The sequence below is a fragment of the Panthera tigris genome, chromosome F2, assembly GCF_018350195.1.
Source record: "Panthera tigris isolate Pti1 chromosome F2, P.tigris_Pti1_mat1.1, whole genome shotgun sequence".
Lineage (NCBI taxonomy): Eukaryota > Metazoa > Chordata > Mammalia > Carnivora > Felidae > Panthera > Panthera tigris.
In genome coordinates, this window is record NC_056676.1 from 69867933 (window position 1) to 69879990 (window position 12058).

Here is a 12058-nt window from a genome sequence, read left to right on the forward strand (position 1 = left end):
GAGAGAGAGAGAGAGAGAGAGAGAGAGAGAATGCATGAGAGTAGGGGAGGGACAGAAAGAGAAGGAGCGAGAGAATCCCAAGCAGGCTCCAGCCCAGTGCAGGCCTCCATTTCACTACCATGAGATTAGGACCTGAGCTGAAATCAAGAGCTGGTTGCTTCATGGACTGAGCCACCCAGGTACCCTTCTGGTTCCCTCTTTAGACCATGAATGACTTGAGGCAGAAACTGAGCCTAACTCATCTTCTGTTCCCAGGTGCAGCACTATCATTTAGCAGGTATTTGATTTATGAAAGCGTATGTTGCCTTCCATGTCCAGGGTACCAAAGAAACAAGGACACGTAGGGCTCTGCCTTTGAGGAGCTTACCGTCTAGATGAGAAGGCAGAGAAGTGGTGCCTAAATGCCCATCACACAGCATGAGATTCCTACCCTGAATGGGAGATGGAATTATATTTTCTGTACTAATCTTGCCTTTTAAAAACATCAGGACAAAGCACCGAAGACCCAACATGCATTCGGGAGGGACTTCTGCATTATGTAGCCAGGCCAACTCTCCTCTCCCCATGTCTGACATTCCTGGTTTCATCCCTGGCTTTTCCATTCATCCTCTGCTCTGTTACCCTTCCTACTCTGGGCCCAGACTTGCCACCTGGGTTCTCAGCTATCTTATCTCCCTTTGGTGTCTCTTGTTGTCTTGATGAAAATCTTGATGAAAATGCTTCAACTTTGTGACAGCCCATTAGCTGAATCAGACCCTACTCCCTGGTTCTCCTTATTCCTTCCCTTCACTACCTCCAGAGGATGTGGCTTCAGATGTACACTACCCCCTAATGCCCCTTCCAGAATAAGTGTCTTCTCAAAAATAGAGTCTGGGGCAGGGGCTTTTAACCTCTGGGTGGCATGGATGACCTCGTCAAACTAGTGAAGCCCAAGACCACTCCTCCAAGGAAACTAGTTATATTGAGATGCAGTTACCAGTCAGGAGATCTATCTATCTATCCATTCATTATCTATCTATCCATCCATCCATCCATCCATCCATCCATCCATTATCTATCTATCTATCCATTATCTATCTATCTATCTATCTATCCATCCATCCATTATCTATGTATCTATCCATCCATCCATCCATCCACCCATCCATCGTCTATCTATCTATCTATCTATCTATCATCTATCTATCTCACTGTATTCATTATCTGTTGCTGAGCAATGAAGTTAACATATTAAAACAGCAACATCTATTATCTCACAGCTTCTGTGGGTCAGGGATCTGAGCATGGCTTAGCTTGGGTTTTCTGGCTCAGAGTCTCTCCTGAGGCTGCAGTGTGGGTGTTGGCCAGGGTTGCAGTCTCTTAAGATTGTCTGGGATTGAAACTGCTTTCTAAGCTCACTCACACAGTTGTTGGCAGAATTTTGTTTTTCATGGGAGGTTGAACCGAGGACCTTAGTTCCTCACTGTTTGTTGGCCAGGGGCTACCCTTAATTCATCTACATAGAGCAGCTCACACATGGCAACTGGCTTCATCAGAGTAAGTGAGAGGGAACACAAGCGAGACAGAAGTCACTATCTTCATAGTCTCATCTTGTATGTGATATCCTTCACTCTTGCCATACTCTATTCATTAGAAGCGGGTCACTAGGTTCAGCCCCCATTCACAGGAGGGGATTATCCAGGGTATGAATACCAGGAGGTGTGGTCAGTAAGGATCCTCTAGGGGCATGCGTACACAGGTATTGCAAGTGCTTATTGATGAAGGCATTAAGTAAGATCTAAGAGGTCCAATAACTAATGTAACTTTGAAGTAGACATAAGTACCTGCAAAGGCTGACACATGATATGAAATTGTGATTCTTGCTGGTGATAAAAATCACAGATCTTATTAATATTGGGGCTTGTTGCCTACATTCACAGGGGATAAAGATGCTGAATTTCAGTTAGAGGTGAGGGAAAGTAAGTGCATTTTTTGCTGCATCCAAATACACAGACTCCCAGCAATCTGTCTTCTGATCCTTGTAAAGAGTCCATGGACTGAAGTTAAGATACCCTGCTCAAGAGGCGGAAGACAGACAGATGACGTATTGATTGACCACAGATGATGTGGACCACCTACTAAAAGTAATTGAGCCTCCTTGGAGCTAAAAGATGTTCCAAGAGGGTTTACAAGGTGACCAGAAGTTAGTGGGGGTCACTATGGGTCCAGGTTCTGGTTCTTAACCTTACATATTTGTAAAATAATTTTTTTGTATATATTCTAAGGTGATCAGGATTTAAAATTAGGCATATGAGCAAGATTCATAAGAGGCTAATGTATAATACATATTTTACTCAATCACTAGTTCATTTAACCACTCGCATGGTCTTCCATTCTTTCAGCACACATTGTTGAGCACAACACTTACTGACCGCTACTGTTGGCCAGGCACAGAGATATATATTAGGGCCCATGGTATCCAAGATGTAATTTATGACCAGGAGTTCATGGTTGTTCACAGTGGTCTTTGACTTTCCTTTCACACAGATGTGTGTGTGACCTTGACTGTATGGAGAACCATTCTCTTTTCCAACTGTTCCTGCACTAGCCTACCTCCACACAGAAATTTCCACAGTCTCAGAAGAACTGGAGAGGAAGCTTCTTCCCTAACTCCTTCCCATGAAAGAATGGCTTTTCTGACCGGTGAGGCTGGGACCAGGGCCTCTACCTGGCACTGACATGCTATTTAATCTCTCTCTGTCTCTTTTTTTTAAAGTTTATTTATTTATTTTGAGGGAGAGAGAGAGTAGGGGATGGGCAGGGAGAGAGGAGAGACAGAGAGAGAGAGAGAATCCCAAGCAGGCTCTGCACTGTCAGAGCAGAGCTCGATGTGAGGCTTGAACTCATGAACCTTGAGACCACAACCCAAGCCAAACCTAAGAGTCAGACGCTTGACCAACTGAGCCACTCAGGCACCCAGTTCTCTCTAGAGTCACACATGTTCTCTCAGCTCATACCTTTGCTATAAGTCAGGCCACTGGAGCAGACCTTATCGTGAGTCAGGGTAAAAGAGGGATAGGAGGGGTGAGGAAGAGAGCGAGGGAAGACAGAAGGAAGGCCTGAAGTTTCATGGCTGCAATGCAGTGAGTAAGCCCCTTGGAAGAAGAAGGAACAGGAAGCATATTTTAGACTCAGTTCTAAGCCATGTTTTCTAACCCGTATTTATCACCATAATGCATATAGTCCATCCCTACCTAACTCCCAGGTCTGTGGCTCAGCTGGAGGGGAGAGGGGTGTAATTATCAGCAAACATTTTATCTCCTCCCGTGGCCATACCCAGGGTGACACACAGTTCACCATGCCCTAGCCACAGCTCATACGTATTTCTCCTATGCAAGAATGTCACTGCTTGTTTTTAATAGAGGTTTTACTTTTAAAGTTTATTTATTTTGAGAGAGAGAGAGAGAGAGAGAGAGGGAGAGAAAGCACACATGAACAGGGGAGGGGCAGAGAGAGAATAGAGCGAGAATCCCAAGCAGGCTCCATACTCTCAGTAAAGATCTGCCTGATGTGGGGCTCAATCCCACAAACCATGAGATCATGACCTGAGCCAAAATCAAGAGCCAGATACTCAACTGACTGAGCCCCCCAGACACCCCCAGAATGTTATTATTAAGGTCATAATTCATTTCAATAGGTCTTCATTCAACAAATATGTATTAGACACCTATGACGTGCCAAGCAATGATCAAGACACTAGAGAAGGCGGCAAGCATAAGACAGAGCACCTGCTCTCCTGTTGCTTATATTCTGGAGGACAGAGACATGTAATAAAAAGTACACCAAGATATGGACAAGATCCTGGAAGTGCTTCATAAGTAGAAGGCAGAAGACTGGAGAGAGAATGACCAGGGATACTCATGTTTGACATGGTGGCCAGGGAAGGCCACTCTCTGTGAAGACAGCATTAGACTGAGACCTGCAGGGAGGAGCGGGGCAGGTGGTGTGTGGCTGGAGAACTCTTCAGGCAGAGAGAACTGTCTGGGCTCTTAGGCTTGGCGTGTCTGAAGAAAGAAAGAAATTTGTATATTTTTACCTGCGTTCAAAGAAATACACGTGTAATATAATCAGTTGTATGTACCAGCGGTATGAATGAATGCATATCTGCCAAAGTAAGAGTTCTTTCTGGGCATACGCCACACTTATTTTGTCCACTGCAATTTGGGAAAACTAATCACTCACCTGAGAACTTGGAGTGATTCTAGAGACTCAAATACCTACCAGCCTCTGTGCCCATCTTTCTAGAACAGGTCTGGATAATTCCGGTCTTGGTCTATTTATTCTAGACTCTACACACCCCTTCTCTATGTTGAATGATTTTATCTTCAGATGAATATACCTTAGACTTTTAAGCAATCCATTCATCTGGCTATTCCTTCATGCACTTTCATCCAAGGAGATTTCTGATTTCTTTAAAGCTCTAGGTCTTTCCTTTGTCCGTGGGAAATGCTCAACCCTCAAAGATCTCTGAAATATTATAAATATTCACCATTAGGCATTAAAATTCTCTCTGCTGGTTGTTGGTAAGTTTCTATCCAGGGAGCCAGGTGTGCTAGCATTTCTTCCTCTCTGTCCCTGCCTGTCACTGCCACTGGGTCAAACCACACTCCATCCAGCCGGCAGATCTTTCTGTCTCCCTCTCCTCTAGGTTCCCTTTGGCACCAAATGCAAATTGAAGAGCCCAGAAAGAGGACCTAAAGAGGGGGCTTCCTGGTGGGCATGAGTGAGTCACCAGCAGAATCACCGCTCCTTCTCCCCATGTGATGAGTCACGAGTGGCTGGTCACCCGGACAGAGAATGTGTCAGTCTCTCTCTTCCCTCTGCCCTCCACGTGGCCCCTCAGAGACATTTGACCCAACTCTATGAGAAACTTCAACCAATGAGGAGGGTAGGAAAGCCCTGCTTTCTAGAAGGTTGCGCTGCAGCTTAAATGTTGTGACAGAGACTCAAGATAGGTTTGTCCTCCTGGCCAGCAACCACCGAAGCCACGTCCTAGTGACTCAGGACCACTTCCTCCACAGATACAGATGCTCTATTTTTTCATCTGAATGTGGTCTCATCCTTATGGTGTCATTTCATTTGCCAGGAGCAACTCAGAACAAATGAGGGCTACTTCCTGCAAGGCCAAGAATAATAACAGCTTCTGTGAATTAGGTACCCACTCTCCGAAGCGCTTGGCGGCCGTGATCTTTTACTTCTTCCACTTTCTAACATCATGCTGTGCTCTAGACCATGAAGCCAACGCGCAGGGAGCTTCAACAATCTCCAGGTTCTCATGGTAGGAAAGGGGAAAGCGGAGGTTAGAAGCAAGTGGCCATATAATTCATCATCCAAATCAGGGTACTTTTGAGAGTAAAAGGGAGAGATTATTAGGACTTTTGCTAGGCAGCAGATGTAAGGCTCGAATGTTCCAGAAACTCAGAATATATGGATGCTTGGATTTTGAACCAGTCTTTTCGACTCCAAAACTCTGCTCTTCCCCCACTCATCCTAACGATCCCCAGGAAGGTAACAGGAGGGATTGGAGTCTAGCTACCCCACTCCCTTTGTCACCTTGTCACTCCCTGAATCTCCCCCCTCTCTTCCCATCCCGGGATATTGGGAGGAAGTCCAAACCTCCGTACTTTGAAGAAGCCCTGTGGGTGATTCTGATGTGTTGCCAGGTGGAAGGCTCCTGAGTTCAATGCTGTGGTTTTGGGGAACACAAAGCCACTCTTGCTCACTCTTGTATCTTAGTAGCTGACGCATAGAGAGGCAGTAGGTGCTTAATAAATGTGCAGTGAATGAGTGAATCATCGAGTGAATGGAATTCTGTACAGAGACAAGCAGGGATGAGAGTCCCCGTGCGTCGGCGGGGATAGCCAGCCTAGAAAGAGAAATGAAAAAGAGGTAAACAGCAGGCGCATCTCCCAGGTGAGGCTTCAGTTTCACCTTTAACTCGGAGCCACCAAATGTTCCGAGCAGGAGACTGACAGTCTCCGCTTTGCATTTTGGAAAGAACACTCCCACAGTTGTTTTCTAGGTTCGGCCTGCGGGAAACTAGACACTGAAGGTATTTAAAACATGTTTCCAAAGGGCTACTGAGTGCCCAGCATGATATGACCTTTTACATATTTGAGAATTCTCCAAGCTGGGCACGCACCGCCCCTGTTCAGCGTCAACCTCGGGACACGCCCTCTCTGGCAACCAGTCACCTCCGTGGGGCATCTGGGAGTCACTCTTGCAGGGGAGTCGGTGCTCCCAGCGTGTTCGCTAGCTTCCCCCCCAGTACCAGGAGCTCCTTCCTGTTGGAGAGCTTGGACACCGTGTGTCACAGCTCTTCAGCTGGGGAGAGGGTACCTGAGGGGATCGCAGACGCGGCTGTTAACTTTTCTCCAGAGCGGTGCTGTGGTTGTTATTTGCTCCACCAGGGCAGCCCAGGGGACCTTGCTGGTTGCAGCCCTGTGTCCTGGGGCTTCCCACAGAGCTTTGCCCTGTCTGGTCTGCAGGCCGCGAGGCTGGGTGAGATGAAAAGACATCGTTCACACTTAATGGTGACTGGAACGCTCTCTCTATAAAACCAGTTGATGTGGAGACCAATGCATAAGCACTTCACAGTCCAACGAGGGATGGCAGATCCCTGGTATTGACCCTTTAATTGGCTCCCCACCAGGGACAGACTTCTTCTGAGACAGTTCGCAGACCTGGTGCGGGGGTGGCCAGGCCCAGCGCTCATGGGTTTGGGCCTCACCTCCTCTCTCTTGCTGAATTCTGACTCACGCCGAATTCTGACTCTCCCTTTCCACAAGTATTTACGCACCATGTCAGGCCTTTCCCCAGGCTGTTCACGGAGATATTGTAATTTAATCCTCAGGCTTTGTCAGCATTCACTGACAGTCTTCTGCTTGTGTCTGTTGGGCCAGAATGAGCTAAGCGCGACCCTAGCTATAAGGTGGGCTGGTGACTCCTGAGACGCGCTTCCCGGCTCCCCTGTTGGAGGCAGCAATGGGGAAGAGGGAGGGAAAGGGCGTTACAGTAGTCAGCTGGCATTGTTTGGTCCACAGCTACCACTGTGGTCCCCATTATGCAGAGTGGGAAACTGAGTCACACGGAGAGAAGTAACTTGCTCAAGATCACTGAGTGAGATGGGATGGGGACCTGGTTAAAATCCCAGGCTGACAACGCCCAAGTCTATGCTGGTAATGACCAGTTCTCCTGTGGAGACCCTCCCAGGGAGAGGGAGAAGTAGGTGGTCCCATGGTATGTGAAGAAACAGAACGTAAAAATGACGGTCACCTATCTCAGGGAGAGAATGGTACTGAGGACGGGTCCAGGACTGTGCCTGAAATGGACATATTGGAGGATCACCCAGAAATATAAATAATACTATCAAGTTTTTAGGGGACTTTGTCTGTTGGTTCCAATTCTAATAACAAACACGCATTATCATCTTCCTTTAAAATGAGATAATGGAGGCTCGCAGAGGTTATATGATTTGCCCAGAGTCCCAGCTGGACACAAACTGGGTCTGTGTGGCTTCAAAGTCCAAGCGATGATTGTGTTTTCTCCGCACTGCCTTCTTCCAAGGAAAAGCCAGAACAGGAGGCACCGGCTGGCTTCTGTGAATCGCATGTTGTTGGAATTCCTGTCCTTCCTCGACCCAGATTTGTAAACAGAGGCGTCCGAAGCCAAAGTACACAGGGGCCGATGCGAAGAAGCAATCCAACCGGGAGAAAGTCACATGTGTCCCGGTGGTGCAAGGCCTGAAACCTGTGTCCCCAAGGACTCCTGCTGAGTCCCCGTTGGGGCTGCCCCGGGCCTGGGGGTCTGCAGACGGCTGGAGCCTGGGCGGTCCGGCTGGAGGGCGCAGCCAGCGGACAGAGCTTCCTTTGCCTCTTCTGGGCTCTTCGCTGAGTCCTTTTAAAGGGAATTGGGAGCGGAGAATAAGAAAAGATATTTGTCAACTGGAACTTTAATAACAGCTGCCATTTATTCACTCATTCAAAACAACTGCTGGTGCCCCTGCCAGGTGACAGGTTCTGTCCTAAGCGCTGAGGAGGCAGCAGGGATTGAAGCAGAATCCCTTGCCCTCAAGGAGTTTACAGTGTAGTGAGACAGACAATTGGGAAGATGCGTGTACATGTATAATGGGTGCTATACAAAGAAGGGGTGCCTAGTAAAGGGATAAAGACTAAAGAGGCCGGGGACACCTGTTTTTAGCAAGGAAGGTCAGAGAAGACTGGGCTCAGTGACACAGTGAGCAGAGGTCTGAACAAAGCAAAGCAGAAGTCCGGGCAGATAGCTGGGGCTTGGGTGGTCTTGGCCGAGAGGCAGCAAGTTCAAATGCCCTGGCAAAGGAGCGGGTGCCTGTCTGGGGCGGGCGGAGAGCCTGATGAGTGGGGAGGGTCGGGAGACCAAAGCAGATCCTTGAACCCCACTCTGGACCTCCACAATCAGAATTCTGAGCCCTCCAGGTGTTTCTGATGCCCGCTAAAGTCTTGAAACTCAGTTCTAGGGCAGAGATGAGCAAACACTTTCTCTAAAGGCAGATAGTAAATATTTTAGGCTTTGCAGGTCAGATGGTCCTTGTTGCAAACACCCGCCTCTGCTGGGTAGTCTGCAAGCCGCCAGAGACGACACAGAAATGAGTGGGTGTTGTTGAGTTCCAGTAAAACTTATTTTATTTGTTTGCCAACGTCTGCTCTAGGAGACTGGTTTGGTCAGTTGTTGCTGTGTAACAAATCATCCTAATACTCAGTGACTTCAAATCACAACCGTGTTTCGCTGCTCTGATATCGGCAGCTTCACTGATTGAGTCTAGGCTTGTCAGAGGAACGTGGGGTGGGGAACACACACTCTGTCTCTAGGGAAAAGAACTGTAGTCTCGTGGCAGAGGGCATGGATGAGGCCAAAAAGAGGGATGAAGAATTGGGACCAATAACTCCATTTGTGATGCGGATTAAGTAAAGCAACATCTGCCAAGTGCCCAGGAGTATCTAGGCATATGGTCAGTGCCTTGTAAATGCTGGCTACTGTTATCACGATTATTAGTGTTATTAATAATTATTCCTTCTTTGATACACATCAGGGCTGGCAATTGGATGAAGTCCATTCTTTGGGAAGGCTGTTATGGATATCCTCAGTGATGGGTGTTCCTTACCATTAGCGTTTATGACAAGGGGTGTAGGGACTCGTCCGTGTGAGCAGCTTGCGCTTGGCAATGTAGTTTGCTCTCGGTGCTGGGAGGCTATTTGTTTAGAGAAGGCACTAAGCCTGGCTTGTCACTTCCTCATCAGGTGCTGCTCAAAAACAGATAAGTCATTCCCAATAGCCCGGGCACAGTGGGAATTAAGAACTCACACTCTGGTTTGAAAGAAGAAATGGGTTGCTTGATTGGAGCTCAAATAACTGGGTGTTCTCAATGAACAAGAGTATGTTTGGGGCACATCTGAGGGGGAAGAGGCAAACGAGGAAGTAGCAAACTGGTCTTGGGGATTCACTCTATCAAGTAATGGCTAACGCGCAACGTGTCCTGGCTCAACACAACTTTGGTCCGACTCCTTCACCAGCAGCTCTCACTTGGTCTCTGCAGACCACGTGCACTGAGATCACTTGGGGGCCTTAGCAACACAGACACATCTATGGGGCCTAACCCTTAGTGATCCTGATTTGGGTGGGGAAGAGGGAACACTTTTGCTTTAAAAGCCTTCTGGTGCTCATGATGAGCAGTCCGGCGAGGGTGGCACTGGTCTCCCATTTGTGCATCACATGTATTTACACTGTTGCACAGAAGCCAGGGTTCCCACTCACACCTGATGGGAACTGGAGAGTTCTGGATTCTCAGCTCTTAAGGAGCAAAAGCTACGTCTTATTCATCCTCATAGCCCGGGCAAGGTCCTTGGAGAGGCGTGATGTTATGTCTAGCATTTACAGGGCTTTCGCTTTACAGGACAGGAGACAGAGGCCCAAGAAGGCTAAGTGACTCTCCCAGGGGTGTGCCAGTGCTGCGTCCCTGACTCTGTGCCCCCTGCCCCTCGGGGTCTGGCCCTTCCAAGCTTCTTCTTGGGAAGGGAACTCCCATGTATGAAACATCTCTAACATGTCAGGCCTTGTGCTAGGTGTTTTAAACATGTTATTTCATTTTCTTCTTTAAGAAATAAAACTTGTTAAATTAGCATTATTAGCTCCACTTTATAGACCAGAAAATCTGCTGAAAGTCACACAGCTAATGAGTGAAGGAAGTCGAGCCAAATCAAGGTTTATTTGGTGGACATAGCGATTGGAAGGGTGCAGGAGGAGGCTTATGGGGTCCTGACAGTGCTCTGATTCTTGATCTGGATACAGCTCACTTGGAAGAGGGGCTTCAGGGTCTTAAAATGCATCACTGTACGCTTGGGCTTAGTGCATTCCTCAACGACAAGGTGGGAAAACCAATCCAGGTATGTCTGGGTTGCAAACTCATGCCATTTTGTTATGTCCTGCTGCCTCCTACAATGGGAGCTCAGCTCCTGTCTAATCAACACATGGGGGTGTTTCCATGCGAAGACACAGAGTGTGTAAAAGCAGGGCCTCAGTTAAAAATCAGGTCCTTTTCTTCCTTGGCCAGTATTTTTTCTTCTACTTCAACTGCCTCTGTGGAGGTCCCAGCAGGTGCCTAAACGTGACTTCCTGGGATTACTGTTACAGGGCGAATGTGTGCTCTCAGAGCTCCCTTTACACAAGACTGAGAAACTTCCCATATCATTGACACGTACATCCCTAGGCCCCCAATTCCGGCGTCTTCTTTAAATTAAAAAAACACCCAACAACCAGCTTTATCTACATATAACTGTCATATAATGAGCTTATTATATTTAAAGTATACAGTTAGATGGATTTATACTTGTGAGACACTGGGTATAGTGCCTGGCACATGACAGGTGTTCATTTCATGATGGCAGTTACTATCAGAACAGTGAGAATCATAACTGCCATCACACAGAGGTATTGGGAGGATCAATGGGAGGTGTCACAGAGCCTGGCCACCGAGCAGGCATTCAGTAAGTGGTCATGCCTCCCACGGCAACTTCACCAACCACCTGCTCCAACAAGAATGGGAGGTCTAGGATGACACTCAGAAGGTAGGACCCGGGAATGGTGCTCACAGATGGCAGGTGGGTCGCTGAGTCATGGTGAGGAGCAGAGAAGGAAGAGATGAGTTGGTGCCCTGGGAGGGAGGCTGCTGGGCACTTGGTAGAGTAGGGTTTGGACAGAGGAGGTCAGGGCTTTGATGGGGATGAAGGGGGAAAATATTCTGAGATGTAGGGAGGACAAGTGTGTGCGTGCTGGTGCGTGTGAATGTGTGTGCATGTACGTGTAAAATAAAGCTCAATTCAGCATGTACTATGATGCTCTTGTGGTGTGTCCATCCTTGTGCTAGATGCCTGGAGGAAGGCAGAGGGAAGCATCATCAGTGGAGAACTGACACACAACCACACAGTCCCTTCTCAGCGCTCTGCATATGAGCATTTCCAAAGCACTTTGCCATTGTCTTGTTGCATCTTCCGGAGTCCCAAGGTTTGGTTATTAGCATCTCCATTTTTACATATAAGAAAATAGAGGTTTGGCGATACAAAAGGCAGGATGAGTAATATTTGGTGGCCAGGCAATATGAAGACCAGAGCTCAGGCAGGACAGGTGTTGGCTGCTGTGCCAGTCCAGCCCCCTTAATGAGGTCCAAAGAGGAGGGATGCCTCCTTCAAGGTCAGGATAGAGGCAGAGGGTGGACTGGAGCCCAGATCTCTTGACTCCGAGTACCCTGCTTTTTGGTCATCTCACCCATCATTCAAAACACGTCCAGGATGCTGCCTCATTTGGAAGCCTCCCCGACCCATCCATAGCCCAGAAAAGTTAAGCATTTCTGTTAACATTGAAGCATCCCCCAAGGTCGTATTGTTATTCTTATTACACTCTGTTCCCATGCATTTCCTTTTCCAAGGAAGCAATGAGTGTAGGGACAGTCTTCTGTCAATGTGTCCCAATATCTTCCATGGTGCTCAGG

At 47.8% G+C, this 12058-nt stretch overlaps 1 long non-coding RNA gene across 2 annotated transcripts in view; it reads left to right on the plus strand.

Annotated features, from left to right (window-relative positions):
- The window catches only part of LOC102954788, a 74487-nt gene that overhangs the window by 21673 nt on the left and 40756 nt on the right, over positions 1-12058 (plus strand). The window contains exon 1 of one of the 2 annotated variants that reach the window (XR_006213022.1): positions 11003-11138. The exons of the other annotated variant lie outside the window; for it this stretch is intronic. This is a non-coding gene — a long non-coding RNA (uncharacterized LOC102954788). Of the gene's footprint in view, positions 1-11002; positions 11139-12058 lie in introns of those variants that run through there. 2 annotated transcript variants of the gene reach the window in all.